Below are 22,049 nucleotides of genomic sequence, written 5' to 3' on the forward strand. Positions count from 1 at the left end.
CAGAATCTCCAGGACTCACTGTTTACCTGTGAGCTGCAATGGGACAGGGATGCAGTAGTGCAGTTTCAACCATTTCCTCTCCTGCCAGAGCCAGAACTGCATGTGTATGGAAGCTGTTTCAGAGATGTGCTCCCTTCGTCCATATTTCTACTGCCTTACAGCCAAAGCAGGTCCACCTCCTGGCTGCTACTACCCAGCCTAGTAGTGCACTAAGCCACAGATCTTTTTTCCCTCTGGCAGTCTATCTTCTCTAATGTAATTAAAATGATAATTATTCCCTGTCCAGAACATTTCTCTTACTTATAGTCTGTGGAAGTATTAAAGTTGATTAAACACATATGCTGCTGGTAGATAGCTCCTCCAATCACATATGGAGTGATAAAGGGTTAGCTAAGGGAGGACAAAATATAATGCAATACTCTGCTAATGCAAAAGAAAGGGCAACTGAAAAAAGGTGAGTCTGTAACAGCGGGAAGGCCTGCATTCAACAAAAAGATCTCTTTGCATAAGGTAGGGCTAAGGCAGTAGGGATAACAAGCCTACAGAAGTTTTGAGAGCTGGGAGAGCATTTCTTACCTCTTTACCTGGTAGACGCCAGTTATCTGCACTGCCAAAACTGATCATTCGGCCAGGAGACAATCCTAATACTCTGCCCTCACCAGGTATCCGTGCAATTACTTTGCTTGGTTTCAGTGCACATGCTCAGTTTTGAGTGAAGTGCAAATGCAGAGAGATGGCGTACATAGGCATATGCCAGATAGATCCGATTTGTCCATCTGTCTATATTTGTCTATGTATCCATATGTCTAGCCATTCATTTATTCCTGTATTTGCTGTTTTCTTACATATGTCTTCTCTCAATCCTGATAGAACAAACGGAATCAGAGGGGCAATATTATTAACAATTACTTCACAGTGTGTTTTCCCGCACACAGAAATTGTTAAGCAAGGTCTGAGGTGTGTGTATATATATATATAAATACCACCTTATCTGACAAAGCTGGCTTAGGGCTGAGAGCAGTTTGGTGTTGGCACCAAGGGGCCCTGCTGCTATGACGTTTTTCCCCTCAGGAGTGCCTGCGTGGGCACTGGTACGGGAGCACTGCACCCATCTCAGGTACTGCAGTGTCCCAAGCGCCCATGTACTATGAATAACCAACAGTGGGAACCCACGGCAGTTTTGGGCTTGAAGAACACTATGGAGGAAAGTTTGCAGGCTTTTGTGGATAGAAAGAAATTCAGTCTCCAAGGCTTTCAATGAATTTTATTTAACTAGCATGAAAACTAATACAAAGCAAAGCTATTTCCTCATTCCCTGATCTCATAGACTAGATGCAAACTGCTGAAGGTGGCCATCTTCCTCACCACAAACAAGTGTATCTTAAAAGCATTAGTAAGACTGCGAGGCGAAAGGACAGAAATAGCACTTGCTTTCACAGTGTAATTGCCTATATTCCATCTGGGGAAGAAGTGTGTGTTTTCTAATTTGTGGAAGTCACAATCTAAAATGCTTTAAAATGTACTCTTCCCCCTCCCCCCTATTTTCCTCCCATGGAAAAAGTGCTGAGGTAGATTTTTCTTTCCCCGTAAACAGGATGCATTTTATCATTGTTGTAGGTACACTGCAAACCTTTACAAAGAAAAGAGAGTGGAAGTCAGAGAGAGAATGAGAAAAGCTTCACAGATTGAATTTGCTCCCCTGTATACTGGAGGGAAAGAATAGGAGCATGTTGGTATGGAATGAGATCTTTGATCATATGAAAAAGTGGAGGAAGATGCAGATGTAGGGGCAATTTTTGAATAACTAATAACTAACAAAATTGTTTGGTGCATGCTATTTGCTCTGAATTTATTCCTTTCTAATCACTGCCTCTGACTGCTTGCTTTTCTTCTGCTGCTGTCAGCAAAGTTTCACAGAAGACACAGGTTACTTTTCCTGCTGCTTCAGTGACAAGGCTGCATTACTTGGCCTGCATATTTTGTAAGACTGAAGCTGCTGAAGGCACAGGTTTACATTTGCCCACTGTCTTGACCTACTCATTTTCTGCCCACATAGCCTTCTGTTGACCTGGCTGTACCTCAGGACTGTTTATTTTTTAATATGTGCCTGCATGGTACCCTAGTACAAGGTTTAGGTCCAGAGTCTATAGCTGCAGCTGTAAATAACAGAAATATCTAGCTCTTGCTGCCAGGAAATAACCTACTGTGAGGACTCCCTTCTACAAGACTTATTTTCCCTTTCCAGAAAAAGCCATGGAGGATTTTTCCCCTAAGGGAGGCCATAGCTGTCCATGAGAAGCTCAAATGTAAGGATCCAGCCTGTAATTTGTTTGTACATCAAAGATCTCTAAGCCTGAGATGTAGTTTAGATGAGATCACACCTTTGAACCAGTTCTGCATGCTCCTCTCCAATCCTTTGCCCATCAGTGGCTACAAATTAGTGTCCCCCACTCTCTGAGAAAGGCCCTTGCAGGGCGTGTGATACGGCTTTCTGACTCAGCCTTTGGATAAATTGAAAGCTCTTCATGACCATCTATCTTGCTCTGGTGCACGAATGGATGATGAGTGGACCCTATTCTAGTTCATCCTCTGCCCATCCATCATCCACCCTGCCACCTGCTGTCCCCTTAATGAAGGGAACAGAGACAGATGAGAGCTACACAGACAAGTGGACAAAGACTGACAAAGGGACACTCCCTGGGTTTCACAGCTCTCAGCACCATATGAATAAGGGATCCATGGAGCTAATTGAACTAATTCCCCTTGATGGAGCTGACTCCCCTATTCCAGTTGGGGATTTTTTCTGTATTTTTTTCTCTTAGGGATTTGCAGATAGCAGTTAATTTGGGAACAGCACCTGCACAGACAGACACACACAGATGTAGGTAAAGCAGGAATCGTTAACTAAAAGATATTGGTGGGAACAACTAATTCCATAGAACACTACTGTACTTTTGTGATATAACCTGCTACAACATGGCGCAGAGAAAGAAGAGATGTTGTCTCTGTACAAGTAGGAGAAGAACCCTTTAGCTTCATGCCACACTAATGTATTTATAAGGAACCTAACACAAAGGTGATCGGTATCTGGGCAAGGCTGCAGTGGCCTTTGGATCAAGCTTATATTCACAGAGTAAGACAACTACAGCATTAATTGTACTCAGGACTTCTATGGCAAGTAGAACTTAAAGCAGTTGCAAAAGCAGGCACTCTCGAGTACGCTATCCTTCGTGCCGTGTTGGTATGTCACCCTGTGCGTGCTAGTCATGCAATGGAGATGATAAAAAATATCTCTCTGGCAACCTTCTCATTTATGATCTTAGATTAACACTGCCTACAAGGAGGAACTCTACCCTTGTATTTGACTATTTTCAGAGAAACAATGGCAGAGCACTCGTTTCCTGACAGTCTTCTCTCTCCCAGAGAAACTACTACAGTTTCTTCTAACCCAAAGAAGATTTGCTCCTGTGCCAAGAGAACATATAAGAGGACGTGTAAGGGCACCATCTGGAGCCCCCTGCTACAGTGGTATTAGCAAAGACATCCAACCGAAATGAATTGCAATGACAGTGCCATTTGTTTTTAGAAGGGGAAATGGAAATTCATTATCCTGCAGGAGGGGGAGGTGATACTAGCATATTCTTGCCCCAGATGCCGGTTTCAGCAAGCAGCGATACAAGCTGAGAGTAGAAGTTCCCAAAGATTTACATTGATACAGAAAGTTGTAGTAGGAAAGCTGGCTTGTCTCCATCCTGTAGTGTCTGACTTTGTCTTCTCCTATGCAGTTATTTCAGTTCAGCTCATGCGCAGAGTTCCCTGCTAAAGACTACTGCTTCCCTTGTCATTGCTAATGCATATTGACATACTAGAGAATCTCCACGCACGTTTAACTTGACAGAAAATATTACACTGCTGTTAAGCACTGTTGATGGAATAAGTTATGTCTATAAGCTCACCTATCGCCTTCCAAGGTGTGGGAAAGGATGGAGATGCAGTCTCTGAAGTCTCTTTGCTCAATGGGTTTTTGAACAAGGCAGAAGAAAATTCTGTTGGTTTTTTTTGTTTTTCTGTGTTAAAGCAAACTATTTTGGTTATAGAAAACAAACAAATGTGTGCTTAGCTTTTTGGTGTATACCCATTTCTTGGCAACACTTTGGAATGAAAAACCCTTGTCCCAACCTCACCCAGGATTTTCATGCCTCTCCACATAACCTAAAGAGATATTATGCCAGCTGTATGCAGGACTGTCTCGTATTTATCTTCTTGTGGTTATTACCAAGAGGATACAGTAACTAACATGGATGCTCAGGGATTTGAGAGAACAACCTGGTAAGAAGGCAGACGGCATTACTGTGGTGCACATACAACTCAGCTGCACAATACCAGTGCTCCACTTCCAAACAAACTCTGCCCATTGCCACTGGCAGCTTGCTCTATGGTGTGAACGTGTGGTCAAGGCATAACATAAAAGCAGTAAAAATCTGTTGTGACCTGCTGAGCCACCTGCAGATTGCAAAGTGCACCTGATTATATATAAAACCAGACCTGATGGGAAGCTACTGCATTCAAGTTGTACTGCATCCATTAGAGACAGGTAGCTGACTCCCCAGGTGGCAGCAAATACCTGATTAACTCTGGCATGGAGTTCGGCAGATCTGCAGAGCCCTGGGAAACAAGAGAAAGACAGAGGGATCCATGATCAATAATTAATTTCCATACTCAGTGTTTTACTGAGACATGATTACACTGTTCCAAAACTGCCTTTTCTTTTTCTCTTCCTGTTCAAGGTTTTTCAAGCTTTCTGTCCATCAAATCCTTTTTTGAGTGAGCGTCATGGCGATGACTGTGTTTTCAGTCCTGACTGGGTACCAATGCTGTAATAAACACAAATATCTTCCAGGCCTCTGATCGCATCCAGTACGAAAGCCACATGAACACTAATTGTCTCCCTGTGTACTACTTCTGGATGCTGTACACAGGCTGTGATGAACTTACCAGCTTGTTTGGCACCATCCAGATGAAGCAAGTGCACTGCCAGTTATGCTTCTGTACCTCCTTTGCCAGCAGACAATTAGCCCTGCAGAAGGTGGTCCTGGCAAATGATATGATACTCACCTGATTTAGCAGGAGATACAGGTTATGTTCTTTGCAAGATTCATGAACTTTTCAACCTATACAGATTCTCCCCCCACTTAGATGAGGATAATGTCTACACATCTCACCAGCATGAATGCTTTATTCTACCAATGCTGCCACTAGCTAAACCAGGATTATTCCCATTTTACAGGAAGAGCTGAATCACAGATGGATCAAATGACTTGTCGCAGGGAGTAGATGGTGGCACCGGGAAATGAATGTAGTTCTGATGCCTATCAACTATTTTGATTAACCTCTCTGAATCTGGCTACACGTGATTATTGGTGAGCTTTTAGGGGCTTTGCCTCAAAATCAAGGGAAGCTGGCAATTTTTTAGTGTTTCAGGGTAAAATCAGATGCCATTTGTCATTGGGTCCCTTTGTTTAGTCACACAATAGGACTTTTTCAGCATTTAAGGACAGTAAATTCCTTTCACGTAGTGTCCCACAAGCACAGAGGATAAAAAGAGGCAAATCTCCCATTGCCTTGAAGTGAATCTCTGCCTGCCCATCTTGCAGCACCGGGATATTTGAAGAGAACTGGAAGCTTGTTAAGATCAATGGGAACCAAGCACAGACAGGGGTAGGGAAGGCTGCAGTGATTTTAATATCATGTTATGAAGGAAAGAGAAAAGTGCCTTTCTGCTTCAGCTGAAGGGAGAATGGGAAAAGACAGCTCTCTCCTTCCCTAAACGAACCCATCTGCAACACTTCCAATTTGAATCCAAATAATATCTGAGGTTTGGGATTCAACAGCAAACTAGCTTTGAGTCCTTAATCCCAGTGCCTGATGTTTGGGGGTGTTGGGATTTGGAGCTAATTAATTCAGCCACCTGTAATTTTCACTCAGATGTGCTGTCTGCCTTTTTCTTAGATATATCATATGGTTTGGAAGTCTGCAGACAGTGCTGGCCTGAATCCTAATCCCCCTGTACTGCTTTTTTTTTTTTAATCTTTCCCTTATTCTTTTTTTTTTCACGCTTTTTCTTGTCGTTTCTTCTTTTCTTCCATCTTTCTCCTGCTGTTGTCTCCCTCTTCTGGGTCCTTACTCAAAAAAAGCTCAACCAAAAAAAACCCCTGACATTCAGTAAGTGATTCGTCTCTGCACGAATGGAACGGTCTTGTTCCCTTCAGGGCTGTCTGCAGAATGATGCTCCCAGTGCCTGTCCCAGTCTCCCTGACTGGTTTCATCTAAGCACAAAAGATTCAGTGCTGACTGTTCCTGTTGGGAACAAGGTTTCAGGTGATAAATATTGCAAGATCTAGAAAGCCCAGGAGTCCTGTCCTGATTTCTTTCCCTTGGCAGTGAAAGGATGGAAGAAGAATGAAAAGATAATTAGTTTGGAGTTTTCAGAAATTAAATGGAAAAGGTTACTTCATTCCCTTCTAGTGCCAAGTGAAAGCTTGGGCTTAAACTATCCAGGCTGCAAGGTTCTGCAGCCAGTGAATGTGTCTGCTTGCTTGTTCGCAAAACACCCTCTGCTTTTTTGTTCCTGTAAAAATAATGCCTTGCAATAACTAAAGCTGGAGTCAGTTTTCCCACATCTGTAGAGCCTGGAGCTGTTATTTTTTATGACTACTTTTCATATTACATTAGTGCCAAGTGAGCCTGGGAGCCTGATTCTACTGGGTGCTGCACACACAGGCGGCGGGAGGCAGCTGCAGCCCGAGCAGCTTGCAGCCCGAGGCCTCCATCCAGAAACGAGCTCTCTGCAGCAGTTCTGGGCATTCATGCTGAGGCTTAATGGCTTCAGTGGGAGTGCCATACTGAAGAAGGGTGTCTCTTCAGATCTTATGCGGGCCCGGAGGCTAATGGGTACATGAAAAAATGAAGAGGGATGGAAGATGTCAGAGCAACAGGAACAAGATAGTGTTGTTGCATTGGTTACCTTTACATCCAGCTTTTAGGTGCCTAATATAGATGCACTAAACCAATCAACAGCACAAGGCTCATCTCATCCTCTGCCCAGCCAGTATCAGCAGGATTGTGAGTTTCTGAGCTAGTCTGTTTGACTTTCCAAATCCCCACCAGATTTACCTTGATTTTGCAAGGGAAAATGATCAGGCTTTGCAGGATTTCCTTGTTCAATCCCTGTTTTCCCAGGCTGTTAAGGATGACTGGTAATAAAACTTCCCCTAAGCCCCATTTGTCATTTCACTTTACATAAATTGGTAGCAAACTTGAGAAAATCCTACAGCTGCAAGCCCTTCACATCATTTGGAAATCTCTCTTGCAAATATGTCCTATTGCTCCTGCCTGATTTTAGGTGTGCCTGGTAGATTCAGGTGTATGAAAACCCTTCTTTGTCTCCTGCTACCTTAGCAAGTATCAGCTTATATTCTTTTCGCATGCAATCAGGCAGCAGAGGTATACTTTCTGTGCTGGCAGCTGTTCGTTAATATTGTCATCCATGCTTGGATCTGTCTTGAGGACTCAGGTGAAGCACTTTGATACTGGTATAGTCAGGCTGCTAATGCATGCTACCACTGTTTCTCTTGCAGAAATCTTTCTTTTGAAGGTACAGAGAGGCCACCCAGGTTGTTTTTATTGAAGGTCAGGGGACATCTGCAGTAGTAGTAACAAATAGGCCAAAAGGACCCTGGAGCTCATGGGCCATTGCTGTTTGAATGAGATAAAGTTGTAACTATTTAACATTCTTGAGTGTGAAATTAGAATGATCGCATAATCTCCTTAGTCTCTGGCTACAGGTCCAGCATGGGAATATGAATCTTAATTGGTATTTTCTTATCAATACACTCAAATTGAGGGATTAAGGATAAGACTCTTAATACAACCTGAATTTTTGGAAGATGCTTCTGATTTTAGTGTGATCAAAGAAGCATCACTGGTGCAGAGGGAGCCTGGGGAGAAGGAGTGTAGGAACATGAATGTCAGTTCTCAAGGTGCACATACTCTGTACACATGATCCCACCTGTGCTGTTTGTCACCTGCACACCTAATGTACACGCTGTGCAAAATGTCTCAAAGAATCAGTAACACAGGCAGGTAGGAAATGCAAATGCATTGTCGCTTGGTCTCTAGGTAGTTTTTTAGGCATTTTATTGGTATGACAGTGCTTTAAACGATGTTCCATAAAAAAGATCTGTGACCATGTGAATAAATACGCAAAGGACTCCTGTTGATCGCTCTATTTTTATTTGCTATTTGAAGTTAAGGGCATGGTTAAAAACTTTGCTGAACAGTGATGATAAGATGAATCCCCTTAATGCATACCAAAAGATGCATTACAACCACACGCTGCATCTCCTCTGTCTTCTCCTAAATACAGTGTCATGTGTTACTGTGTTAATGCAAAACTCTTGCCATCCTAACAAATGAAGAGTGGCAGGTATAATATACTATCAGCCCAGTCCCAGAGCACCAGCTGCTGGCTTTGTCAGGGTGACCTGGAGCCACAACAGGATGTGTGAATTGGTGTATTTTCCTCCAATTAAGTGCAAACTCAGGGCTCCTTGGAGTACATTAGTGTGCAGGAATGCCCTCTGTACGAGACTGCCTGCCAGCACACAGCCGTGTCCATCTTCATTTACAGTGAAAGGCAGAGGTTTGTACCTTCTGTGGTAGTAAATGGGCAAATACGACTGCAATAACCAAATCTGCAATTCTCTTCTGTTGTGGGAGCTCTTCCTATTTGTTCCCTCCCTGTCAGCTCCAAGTTGCATTTCTCTCTTCATTATGTCAGCTATAACTATATATCTCAACCCTCCTTCCCTGCTCCCCCTTGTTCCCTAGAGCTTTTCCTGTGAAGTTCTTGTATTTCATTCTTTCTTAACTGCAGTTATGTCCTCTGCCTGACCATCAACCTTAGAAGTTGAATGGATACAAGGAAATACTGCTATATAGGGGGATATTTCCATCACCTTACTCTCTAAAATGTCTGGGTTCAAAGCACGTCTCCATAGACTCCTCTCATAGTCACAAGACAAATTCCTCTCATGAGCAATTCAGAGCCAGACCTAGCTTAGGAGCAGAGGCAGCTTGGAGTGAGGAGGAGCCGACTGTATCAGTTTAATAATCACCTCTCTGCGAATGAGAACTTCTGTGCAGACAACCCTGAGTGCAGAGATGATAAGGCAAGCACCCCCACTTGTTTCCATTTTTCATTGCTGTCAAGCAGGAAGATCACAAGATTTAGCTATTGTATCATAGCATATATACACACTGGGCTGTGTCTTCTCTTTAAAACGTTCAGTGTTGAAGGCGGTTAGAGACTGACAGAGCCATAGTCCAGATGGTGGCCTAATCCAGCCTGTGAATTGCAATGGGTCCTGCATTAGCATGCATCAGGCCTGATTTTCCTCTCAGATCACTCTGTATCAGAAGTATTTACAATTATGTACTCCCACCTTGTAACCAGCAAAAGAGTTGTAGTTTATTTTCTTAGCTTCAGTAGCTGAAAGGTTAGAAAGTGAAGAGGATATTTTATTCCTAGAACTCAGAGCATTTACCTTTTTCCTTATTATACAGATGGAGGTGGGGACACATGGAGGGGCATGACTGCATATATTAAGAATGTCATATATGAAGTCAGTGGCAAACTGGGAAAAACTCTCATAAGTCCCAAGACCAAACAGTATTGGAGAGACCAGAGGAAACGCCTTGCAGAAAGCTACAAACACTTCCCTTCCAGGGAGCCAGAATCCCATCTAACTCAAACAGCTACCAGCACTGTTCCTGGCACCATCATGTCAAGTCTCCTGAAATTGCCCTGCTGCTTAATCCTTCATGCCTAGCATAACATGATGCTTAATTAAATGTACCATTTCCTCTTCCAAGCAACGTTTCAGGAGTAAATGGAACCCTTGGCCTCAATGAACAGGCCATTTTGTGTATAGTTATTAGAGTCAGTTTGTGAAATGAGCTTGCTGTGCTGCAGAGATGTTTATTATAATACAGCTGTCAAAGACAGAAACTGCTCGGATCGCAGAGGGTGAAGGTAAGGCTGCCTGGCCCAGGGCAGCCTCCCTGCTCTAACGAGGCGCAGCCTGGAAGACCTCCAGGCCCGGGATGCAACACAGCGTGCCGGTCCAGCCCCAGTCGCTCAGGTTGGAGCATGACAAAGCAGGACTTTGTTACTAATGAGAGCAGTAACAGGCCATGTTATACCACTGTGCAGGGTTGCGTGAGCCCCCCCAGGCTGTGCTGTTATCAGCCTGCTTTAAATTAATTTTTCTTCTCTGTGTGGGACAACATCAAACTCCCGAACTTCGGAGCCTGGTGATACCCGGCTCCTTAGTGTGAGATACCTGTTTTTAGAGCACTGCCAGCATAGGAAGAGTGTGCAACTGGTGAAACCTAAACCTGTGTGGGGAAACAACAACAAATCTCTGCATGGTGCAGAGCTATCAGGTTGTGTCTACAGCTGTAGGCGTGCTTTGCCCACGCTCAGGGCCAGCTGAATGTGAGCCAGGCCTGAAGTGGAAGCCGTATAGAGGTATTAGTGCAGTGCCAGCACCAGGCTAGCAAACTCTCCTGAGAGGCTGGGCATATTACCCTGGGCTCAGCATTGCTCTAAAACTGGTCCACCTCTTTTGGACTGGAGCTGACTCACATCTGCCTGTAGCTGACCCTGTAGATACTCCTTTAAATCCATCATTTGCATGCTAGTTCTCTGCATAACGATGAATCTCACCCAGTATAATTAGTGTCCAGCTCTAGTCCCTAAGGTCAGAAGCTGGTTCCAAGCAGTTAAAAGTGTATCCAGGAAACTTTGGGTGATCTGGTATGCACAGGCTCAGGCACTATCTGGAATAGTTCAGTTCACGAGGCTGCACTTAATTAAAACTGCAAAATGGAACACTTCGCTGAGGCTGAAAATTTCCTACAGCCTCAGCTGAGTGTAACGGGTGTTTTCTAATCTCTGTATTTATCATATTGTTAATCTGTAGCTATCAATTAAAATAATGCTCCAAACTTTGATGGGTCCATTTGGAAACTACTCAGATAACAATAGAATCATTTAACTTTTCTTTTCTGAAGCTTAATTTGCCTTTGCTTTCTTTTCAGTGTTTGCCATTATTAAAGGGAGTTTAAGCTCCAATCTCAGACCTGGTGTGTTACAGAGGATGCAGTTGGGGTACTAACGCTGGCTAGACTGGCAGAAAGGGCAGAAGTATAATTTATGGCAGTTTTCAGATGCTGTAGTAACTCCCAGTCATGCTGATAGTTTTAGTCAGTTGAAAAACATGCAGCAGTCTTGGGCCAGGAAAAAGCAGCTGAGGTATGGAGCCTTTGAAGTCTGAAAATTGATTTTCTTCAGAAGGAAAAAAGCTTCCTATCAGCTCGCAGCTACAGTCATGGGCAGTGGTGGCTTTTTCCTGTAGTCACAGTTCAAATCCAGACTAAGAGTTAAAGAATAAATAGTGTGTAATGCTTAGTCAGTCACAAGGCGTTACTTTAGGTCCATTTTCTGCTAGTCAGGCTGGGGGCATCTAATTGAACTGGCACTGGTGAGAAACTATATTGCCAGTTCAGGGTGTCACAAACTTCTGCTGATGCAAGGAAGCACAGCGCAGTAATTTCATACGAGCCACACAGCTTCTGCTAACGTGTCACCCTGTCAGTGTGTCCCAGGCCGCCTTGCAGGGAGGCTCTCTGGGCTTGGGGAAGATTTAAGTCACGCCATCCTGTCCTGGGTTGCTCTGTTTGCATTGTAACAAGGCTGGCAGTTCTGGTGCATGTGGATTTTTTTTTAATCCGATGTAGATGCTGTTCTTTCAGGCCGTTTCACACAAGTTGCTGGGCAGGCAGAAATAACCTGTATTGTCTGCTGGCCTCAGGCAGTGCTCAGAGCTGTAGCGCAGGGACAACAGCTCTCCCTCCCTGCCCCCTCTCAGTGGAGCCCTCCAGTTCCACCTTAGCATTTGATTCAATAATCATGAATATACTGTGGGAAGAGGTGACCTTTGCAGTGACCCTTCCCGCACAAAGCTCGAGTTCTAGCTGAGAGCTGCATTTTTGTTTCTAGCATGAGTTTTAAGCACTCTAATTAAATCAGGGACCTGGTTTAATAATCCTAGTTGGCTCAGGCAGCTGAGACAATTCGTTCACAGTTGCTTTATTAATGCAGCAGTAATCTCCAGGTTGGGAGTTCACCTCTTTATTCATTCATCCAATTCTTTGGGAATGGGGAATGATTTTTAAAGCGGCACATGCTCTGGTTGGGAAGGCCCAGCCTGCAACCCAGTGCACAGAATTAAAGCACTTGCCCAAAGAGGGCAGATAAGGATGGAGCAAGGAAACCACACTGACAGTTTTCCATCAGGCTTTCACATTATGCCATTTTGTATTTCCGCAGCACCCGGCGTAGTTCAGGTCCATTAAGTCTCGAATCTAAGCTCCTGGGCACCCACTACAATTAATAAATCTATTATCACCTGTCCATGGTTTAGAGCAAGCCTAGCAGAACCCTGACCAGGTTTTGAGCTGAAAATCATATTGTTCTGTAAGTCGTAAGTATGTGGCTTTGACTACTGAGCTTCCTGTTTGTGGCTTGGATTAGAATTTATTCTAGTATCCTCCCTGTAAAACCGATATATTCATCCAATGTCCAATGCTGTTTGCACTCGCTAGGGTGTAAACCAGGAGCCGCTTGATTCAAATTGACAGCTACACCACATAAAAATTGGCATGAGCAAGAGGAGAATCAGTCCCCTGTGTATTTTCAAGGTGTAGAATGAAATGCCTTTCAAAATGCTGCATAATATACAACCTAGTGAGTATACAGGATGGTTTGATTTTTCTTGGTTCTCCAAAATATATAAGAGGATATAGATATAAAAAGAAAAAATATGCATTGCTCGATACATGGAAACTGTATCACAAAGTGGCTCTAAGGCAGATATATTTTCTTAGATGATACCAGTTTCTTAGTAAAATATCCGACATCACAACTGCTGTAAATCACCATTGCTGTGTTGACACAAGTGAAGCTGCATTGATTTACACTAACCAATGATCTGGCTTTTATTCATTATTATGGCCTCAAATTAATCCCTCTGGAGAAAAACAGAGAAGTTTGGAAAGTTGGGCTAGTTTGTTGTGCATGTGTATTCAGTCAAGACAACTTCCAGAAACTCAGATAAAGAAAAACATTCAAATGAAGCAAAGATGAGTAATTGACGATCACAACTGTGATTATAAGGTATAATTACAATTAGCTGCACAAGAGTGTTAATCATGAAAATAATTACGTCAGCTGTTTCCAAAAGAAAAGAGAATGTAATTAAGTGGCCCAAATGGGTGACAAAAACATAGCACAGGAGCGACAGAGATGGTGTTGGCAGAAGGGGAACAGGAGTGTGCTTAGAGGCAAAGTCCACTGGATATTTGCTATTGCCTCTCAAGCCTTTCCGAAGAAAGAAAAGCAGGGAGTCAAGCTTTTCGCTCTAATAATGGGCTGTTTAGGTTGATTGAGCCAATTTTACCACTAGAAAATGGGGAGAAAAGGAATCTCAGGGTTACAGCTACTGGATTTCTCATCTTTGTTAGGTTAGGGCTGTCTTTATTTCTTTTGCAATGGGATTAAGATCAGACCAGTCCTCAAGCCACCTCTCCTCTACTAGACTCTACTACCAAATGAAGCTTCTTTCCCTCTTTTTGCTTAGACAGCTACTTCTTGTTCCAGCTGGTGTTGGGTGAATCAAATATTGCAGCCTCCAGAGCAGGTCATTGTGCCACAGGATATCTGTCAGAAAACCCAACCGTCCATTCCCTTATACACACATCGTGAATTATAAAAAGCTCTCTTCAGGGAGTGAGGGTGGCAAGGTCCTGTAATTTATCTTGCATGAAATGAGCTTGTTTGAATGGACTGGAAAAGCCAAGCCATTAATTTAGAATAGCTTCTGGACTCTGCAGAGCTGCAATTCCATTCTACATATCCACTGCCGTAAAAGTTATGGGATTTTAATACCCTTTCCTTTTTTTTTTTTATTTTGTCCTGCTGCAGACTCAGTGCTGGCTGCTCCGGTTGCATGCTTCTGAACACTTCTTCACCTCACCAGTCGCGTGTGAACAATTGAGTAAGTTTGCTCAGTGTAAATCCTCTTCTTTAAACTCATTAAAGTGTGCCAAGCCTCTCCAAGAGCCATTTGACAAACTCCCCTGAGTAGCAAAGTGGTGTTTATTATGATTATTATTACTATTATTATTTTTCTCTCAGCTCCATCTGTAATGTAAACACCATTACATTTTAATTATCTGTTTGAAAAGGAGATTTAAAAGTGAATCCCGCAGGAACCTAGCCAGCATACACAATAGAAATCCCCTTGAGAGTCACTCCAGTAGGTGAAATCTGACATGGGAGGCATCAAAGATGCGCTGGAAGGAACAGGGCTGAATGTCACGGCCATCCCATACCCACAAAATCTGTTGTCCCATAGAAGTGGGACTAAAAGCTGACGGATCACCCCCTCCAAGAGGGTGTTTTTCCAGGTCTATTCTCAGCTGTGTGTTAGGGGAAGGAAGGTGCTGGCAAAAGGATGTTTCTCTACCTTTGGTAAAGGGATTGTCACCCATTCAGCAGAGAAGGGACTCAGGAACTAAAGGAGCATCATCCTAAAGACGAGGGAATGAAAATGCATTGGTTGCCATGGTGCCTAGTCTCAGACACGATGATAATAACAAGTATGAGATCACGCAGACTGCGTACCTCTGCAGACCCCATTCAGATCACCAGCTGGAGAGCTGATATTCTTGGCCAGCTTTTCAGATCCCTTTTTTTCTCCCTCGCTCCTAAGCCAGCTCTGTCCTCTCCCCTGTCATGCCCTACAAAGGCAACTGGGAGTCTCTGCTCTTTGCTGGTTTTCCTCCCCTTTCTCACACTGAGAACCATGTTTTAATGTGCAGGATTTGGCAGGAGACACTTGGACTCACCCAAGTAAAGGAAATAGGAAGGATAAGTCATTAGGACAGGTGACCAAAGGGCATGCAAATGTATTAATGAATTAAAAATGCTGCCAAAAGGAAAGGCACACTGAGGGAGTGAAGTCGGATCAAAACCAAGACAGGAATGAATTGTTGCAAAACCTGAAAAACATCTCTCTCTTACTTCTTAAGCTTGAAGTAAACTCAGCTTTGTGACCCCTTTTTCACACCCTTGCATTGGGACAAATCTATTTGCCAGTCCTCCTCTGCAATGTAATCACTCCACTGTTTAATGTTCTGCATTTTCCATTATCACTAATCTCCTCAAATGAAAGGCAGGAACCCAGGCTGCTCCTCTGCCGTGCCAGAGCCAATGTGTTAATTGCAGCCCTCCTGCCTGCCAGGACTGTGGGAGGTGGATTCCCTCCCGCACAGCAGTCTCTTCCTGACGTCCCCTGTGCTGACCGCAGTGAAAACACCTGTAGGGAGGACAGACAGCAATGCACAATAGTCTTCTGGACTGCAGAGCTCTTTTTCCCCTTCCTGCGCTCCAGAGAGGTCAGCAGCCCCCAAGAGAAGGCCCTGTAACATCATGACTTACATGTGACCGTAACACCTTAAAACTAAAGGGTTGCCAGAAACTTGGAAGAGGCCCTCCTGCATCTTGCAAATCCACAAAGCTTAGAATTCCTCTGGGAGGAATGATGCTGTGAAGATGTGAGATGAGAATATTAACACTCCCAGGGTTACCAAATAAAAAAATTGATTTTTAATAACTCTAACCATCTCTTCAGCTTTCATTAGTCTCCTCTTTGGCTTTATAGTGCTGGGCATGAAGAATATGAGGATTTGAAGAATTAACTGAATTAATGAGGGCTGATTATTAATGTTCAGAGCTCAATAAAAAAGGGAGAGAGAGAAATAAAACACCAAAAGATGAGCTGAAAATAAGGGTAATCTTTCATTCCCCCAAAATGAGATACATTGAATTATTGCTATACTTAAAATTGAAGCACCAAAGGAATGGAAATAAATACCTCCCATTAGCTGTTGGAGGACCTGTGAAATTTGCTGCAAGCAAATGTCCAAGTCAGGGGAAGAGGATGATAATGAGGAAACGGTACTGAAGACTGCCGCTGAGGCTCTGGGCAACTCCTTTCGGGCCGGACTTTGAAAAACACTCAGCCTCTGCATTGTGGCCAGATCACCAAAGAACCCAGTGCCACTTCTGCCCTGCCCCAGGATCGCAGGAGATCTTGGAGTCAGGAGAACCTGGTCCATAATCAGAAGCTGTTTAGGCGTTCAACTCTTCTCAAGGTTTTAGCATTCAGCATTGTAAAAGGCCTGCTCCTTTGCACCTATGAGTATCTGACCGATAATTCCTCATCTCCAATGAGAGTTGTACAGACAGAACTATTAGTGCTCTCGTGTGTAGATTGCAAAATCTTCAGGAGAGGGGTTGTCTGTGGAAGTCTGAACTCAGTCCAGGCCTACAGTCACAATGGTAGCACAGATATTGCTAGCAGTAATCCCTACCTTCCCTCCATCCCAAAGTCCTAACCAGCTTCGCCCTTACAAGAAAAGCAAAGCACTTAATTATCTGCATAGAAAGAAATACAGAATTGACTGCCATTGCTCCTTCTCCATGGGTGGGATCGTCCAGGATTGTCAGGGCTAATGGTAATTGATGTTTCCTTTCACACCTGCTCTCTTTCCTGCTTTATTAAGCCTCTGCAAACACTGCTGTCTCTGGGGAAACAGTGGGAGTGGAGGAGGAAGCCTGTGGAAGAGAACAATTCCGGTTGTTCAGCACAGCGCTTTGCTAAATTGCATTCAGCCTCTTTTGCAGAGTAATAAAGTGTTGTCTGAAAGGCAGCATGGAGTTTTAATTTTCTCATTGTCAATGGATGCTGTAATCACGTAATTAACAAAGTGCGGGAGATAGCCATTTAAAGCAAGCCGAGAAAGCCAGGACATGAAGCAGATGCTTGGGGGAGTGGAACAACTTTTATTTGAGCTCTTCTACACCTGGAGACCTTTTTAGTACTTGAAAGATGGAGGAATCACATTTGGATAACAGCAGTAGTTAAGGAGTGTGCTTTGGTTTGCTATTTTATCCCTGTACTAACTTAAAAATTCAAGGGTTAAGTTTTCCCCTGCGTTGCCCCAATCTGAGAGTCTGGGTACTCAATGAGGGGTAAATCCTAGCATCCAATCCACTGGCTTCAGGGGACACTGATCTCTATGGTCTTACAGCCTCGAATCTCATGCTGTTTTTTCTCCCGCAACTTCAAGATTTCTCCCTACCCCAGCAGTCTTCACTATATCTATTTTTCACAGCCACTGCACTTCTACCAAAGTTTATTACTGGTTGGACAGAGCCCTGACTGCTTTATATTACAATGACACCAGTGTTTCTTCTGCTGTGTGTTTTTCTCAGAAGCGAGCAAAGGGCTTTTTGGACCAAATAGCAGCAGTGCCTCCCCCTCCTGATGGAGCTGTGAGGGTGTTGGGTTTGTCATGGCACCCGCACAGCCATAGCCTACGTGTGTCATATCAGAGTAATCAGCAATCTTCGGAGAGACAGCAGGCGGTGATACGTAACCAATAACTTCTCATACTCTGTGATCAGCAATAGGCAGCTGATGACTTTTTCAAAGTAACTCTAATAACCCAGTGCACAGACCGTAGGCACAAATGTGGCAGCTGCATCCAGACAGCTCCCGTACACGGCCCTGGAGCCCATTTTACAGAGAGGGCAATGGCTCCTGTGCCTTAGCCCTGGCCTGGAGTCAGATTTTCTAGAGCTGAAGAGACTAGTGAGCGCGGTGGTCTCTCCTCTGTTCTGCACCAGCTCACCGCATGGCTTTGGCAAGTGCCAAGACCACTTGAATATTTCACCGCAAATGCTGCCTGCCTGTACACTGCATAAACGCCCTTGGGCTACATCAGTGCCCGGTGCCTGCTGTTCGGCTGTGCGGATGCTGAGTGTGGACCAAGTCTTGCAGCTGCTGAGGACAAGACCAGATCTGTCACTGCGTCTCTTCTCTGCGGTGCCTTTCCTCAGCGTGGGCCGAGAGGTGGAGAGGATCAGACCATGGTGTGCCCAGCAGCCTCCATAAAGCATCCTCTTCTTACCCTCCTTTCTGTTCATTTGTAGATATTTTAGGGTGAGGAAATGTAATCTGTCTGCAGGGAAAACTTTCTTCCTCAGTGGCTATTGACCAAAGAAAAAGACTATCTGGAGGAAGATGAGAGGTACTATTTTTAATGCAGGAAATGCCTCCCTAAGTCTGGGAACCCGGTAAACAATTACAGCAATGGAAGGATCCTGGAGATTTAGAGATGCAAGAGTGCTGACAAAGGCTAAGCTTGACCCATTTGTCTCTCAGCCCCTCTCAGCATATTTAGCAGCAGCTAAGAAGCACCTCGCAAAATTGAAACTGGTGAATTTAAATGATAGCCTCTTCTGTTCTGGCTTTTTAATTTCACATCCCTTGGATACTCTCCTCCCCACTTGAAATGCGGAGTCCTCCTCGTCTCCAGTGATGTATTATGTGTCTGTCCCCATCTCCACACCACTGAACTGGAAATTGTTTAGAAAGTGGACATTACAGGTCTGCTGACTTTAATTAGGAGGAGATACCAGCTTACAGGTTGGAGACAGGGAGTACAGACTTTGGGAGGAGGTGGGGCTTGAGGGGTTCGTTTGTGGACCAAAGTGGGCTCAAGGAAGTGTTGCAGATAATCAAGTCACAGTGTTCCTCCAGATGTTTGCTGCTGTGAAGCTCCTTTAACTATCAGACCCCTTTTAAAGTACTTGTTTGCTTTATACCTCATTAACTGAGAAACAACTCGCCCAACAGAGCCCATAATTTTGTGCTCCGGACCTGTGGATGCTCTGTACATATATGGCTTTGAAGAAACCATCAAGATTTGTGGTAGTATTTATAGTATGACTGTGTTTACAGGCCCCGGCTGAGAACAAGACTTACAGTATGAGGTCTCATACATACATAGTGAAAAATGTGTGAGGTACGAGCTTATGGGCTTAAAAGCTGAGGGGGCAAACAGACTGCAGGATTGCATAGGAGGACAGTTCTGGAGAATGCTTCAGGTCTGACATCCCGCTAACAGGGCAATGCATTGATGACTGCCCATAAGCATCAGAGTAGAACTGAATGGTGCTGTGCTGAAATTCAGTATCTTATCAAGGCTTCAATACGTACTGGGATTTAATGGGGAACAGCACCCAGATTATATAAAGATTTGAGAGAGACACCACTAATGGAACTACCCCTGCAGTCAATGGAGGGAAGTAGTTGCAATTCTTGCATAAATCATCTCTAGGAGACAATGTTACTACTTGATATTACACCCCTAAATAGTATGTGATGTGCATCCCTCACTGCTGTCTTGAACTTAGGCGTCATAGTTGGTGGTTTACCTCTCAGTGCCTCATTTAGTGTTTTAGGTGTACGGCCAGGAACCAGACAAAGACCTCCAACATCTCATTTTTACCCATAACATCACCACATCTGTGCAAAATTGATGCCAGATTTATACAAAAGCACAAATGCACTGGCTCGGTGGAGTGACTCCCAGTTTGCGTGGGAGTAAGTAAAAGGAATGTTATTTCTGTGCGTGCTGCACGCAGTCCCTGTTAAGATTTTCTTCAGGACTGTCACTGTCTGCAGTTGCCCTTCCAGATGGGAGAACAGGAAACCTCACTGGTAGCTACAGTGCTAGCAGCAGTGCAGAGCTTGTCTCATCTGCAAGTCACTGCTTGCACAGCCCGCAGCCACCCACAACAGTAATTATTCACAGCTCTTTAAATTCCTTTTGTACTGCTCCACTGCAATTTTAAATCACTCCATCAGTTGTGACAGTTTATGAGAGCTGATGTGGCTCATCCTCTGGAACAGACAAGCAGGCATAGGAGCGATTATTCCATAAACTCCATTTTATTTTTCACCCTGTGTCTTCCCTGATCCTTAAGCCATTAAATATCAACTGCTTTCCTTTTTTTTTTTTTCCCTTGAGCAACTCTTGTCAGCAGGGCTGGAGCCCAAGTTATTTTTTTCATAACACCCCAGTGTGTTCACAGCTCCACCACTCCCCCACAAATGACAGGCTCCATATTGTGCCAGGGAAAGGTAAATTGTTAAGTGCATTTACTTCTGTTAACACAATAGTCGACACAGTGCAGTCTCCTGTTTGAGCTGCCAGGCATCCGTATGATTTTTAAGCAGCTGTCACTTAGGTGCCTTGGAAGGATAAACTGCACTCTGAAAACTCAAAGATGCAGGGAAAGGTATTTGCTTATGTAGCTCCTGTAAAACGATGAGCCCTGTTAATTAATCACTCCCTTTCCAGGATAGGTGTCAGAATCAGACAGGAGCCAATCAGTAAACATGGGAGCACGAGGATGGTGCAGGAGCGGTGCTGGCAGCAGCAGCAGCAAACAGGAGAAGGCAAAGAAGCAGCCGTGCCCGGGGATGATGGCATCACCCCCACTGGTGTGTTAGACCGCAGGATAAGCTGTCCGAGAGCTGACCGAGGCCTTACAGGTAAACTGTAACGACTCTCCATAGCTTACCCACAGCAATGTATAACAGGAGTAGCCCTACTGAAAGTTAACAGGCTATGCCAATGTAAAAATCACTGAAGCCTAGAATTAATTTTAAAATTCATTTAGGTGCCTAACAGCCATTGAAACCAATGGCAGTTAGATACTTAAAATCCTTTAAATACAGCAGATCTTATTGAAAGCCGGTGAAGTCAGTGGAAAGATTCCTGTTGATTGCAACAGATACTCATCTGAGATGAAAATGTAAGACAGAATCAGGGAACAGTTTGATGTGGCCCTGTTGGTTTCTTCTAATGTTACCCTGCAGGTGGTCCCAGTCTCGCTGCACGTCTGCACAAGCCAGGGTTCTTCTTCAGACAAAGGGGCATGTTCAGATGTAAAACTTGAGCAATAAATTGTTTCCAAATGCACAGCTAGGTCAAGGGAAGGAGTCAGCAATCCCTGGGCAGTTTTATGATCTAATTTAATTTCTCAAGTGTATCAGTCTGTGGTTCATATAGTCCCTGACATTTGTACTTGGCCAAAACCTAGGAATAGGAATATGTGGGTGGCAGAATAACTCTGGATGAGGCAGGAATATAGACTCTTAAGAGCAGAATGAAATCATCAACCCTTTATTGGTTTGAATTGCTTACCTTCGCTCTCCTACAGAGTCAGATCTCCAGCTGATATATATCAGCTGAGGATCTTCCTCGTGGCAGCATTATCAGCAGAGATTAAAGTCCTTAGAAATGTGCATTAATCGTCTAGGAGGAAGCATTTGCATCTACGTGCACGGTTGAATTTTGCCTTGAGGTGTGTCAGTTTTATCTCCATTTAAAATGCTAGCTGTATCAGCACAGCCAAAGGCAGAATTCGTGCCAGCATGGTTTGCAGCAGCAAACCAGACCAAGGTGTAAATGTGGCCAGGGCCTTCTCTTCTCACGTTCATTTACAAAACTGGCCAAGGGGAGCCTGCATTTTGTTTGATAGCCTCACTGCATTCAGAAGCATAGAGAATTATTTCAAGCTTTGCGTTGAGGGCTATAGTCCCCTTCTACTCCAGAAAACAGCTGTATGAGGCCACCCAAGTATCTGAGGAGAGGAGTTAAGCTGCAAGATGGCTGGTGAGGTCATGTAACACCATGAAAGCTGTAATTTTCCTGGAATTGATCTCCTGAAGACAACTTGTGGTCTGTGTGCAGTGAAAGCTAATTTAAACAAGAAAGATGAGTCTTTCCAACACACCTTGATTGGCAATTGTGATAAATTCCTATAATTACTATTGACTCCACAGAGGGTTTTCGTTTGTTAAAGATTTTGCTGAAATGACAGCCCAGCAATGGAATAAAACAGGCAAAAGGGAAAGTTGCACGAAATGCCTGTCTTTGCAGAGTTCCCTGAGTAGATCTGTGATGAACCACCAGTCTTCCTTTTCTCTCCCACCGGCATCTCA

At 44.0% G+C, this 22,049-nt stretch overlaps 1 protein-coding gene across 1 annotated transcript in view; it reads left to right on the forward strand.

Moving 5' to 3' along the window:
• The window catches only part of DUSP26 (dual specificity phosphatase 26), a 73,908-nt gene that overhangs the window by 31,016 nt on the left and 20,843 nt on the right, over positions 1–22,049 (forward strand). The window contains exons 3-4 of the mRNA XM_050910355.1: positions 14,108–14,180; positions 20,401–20,594. The gene's annotated coding sequence lies outside the window, so the exon portion shown is untranslated. The remainder of the gene's footprint in view (positions 1–14,107; positions 14,181–20,400; positions 20,595–22,049) is intronic.

Source organism: Gymnogyps californianus, chromosome 23 (assembly GCF_018139145.2).
Source record: "Gymnogyps californianus isolate 813 chromosome 23, ASM1813914v2, whole genome shotgun sequence".
NCBI lineage: Eukaryota > Metazoa > Chordata > Aves > Accipitriformes > Cathartidae > Gymnogyps > Gymnogyps californianus.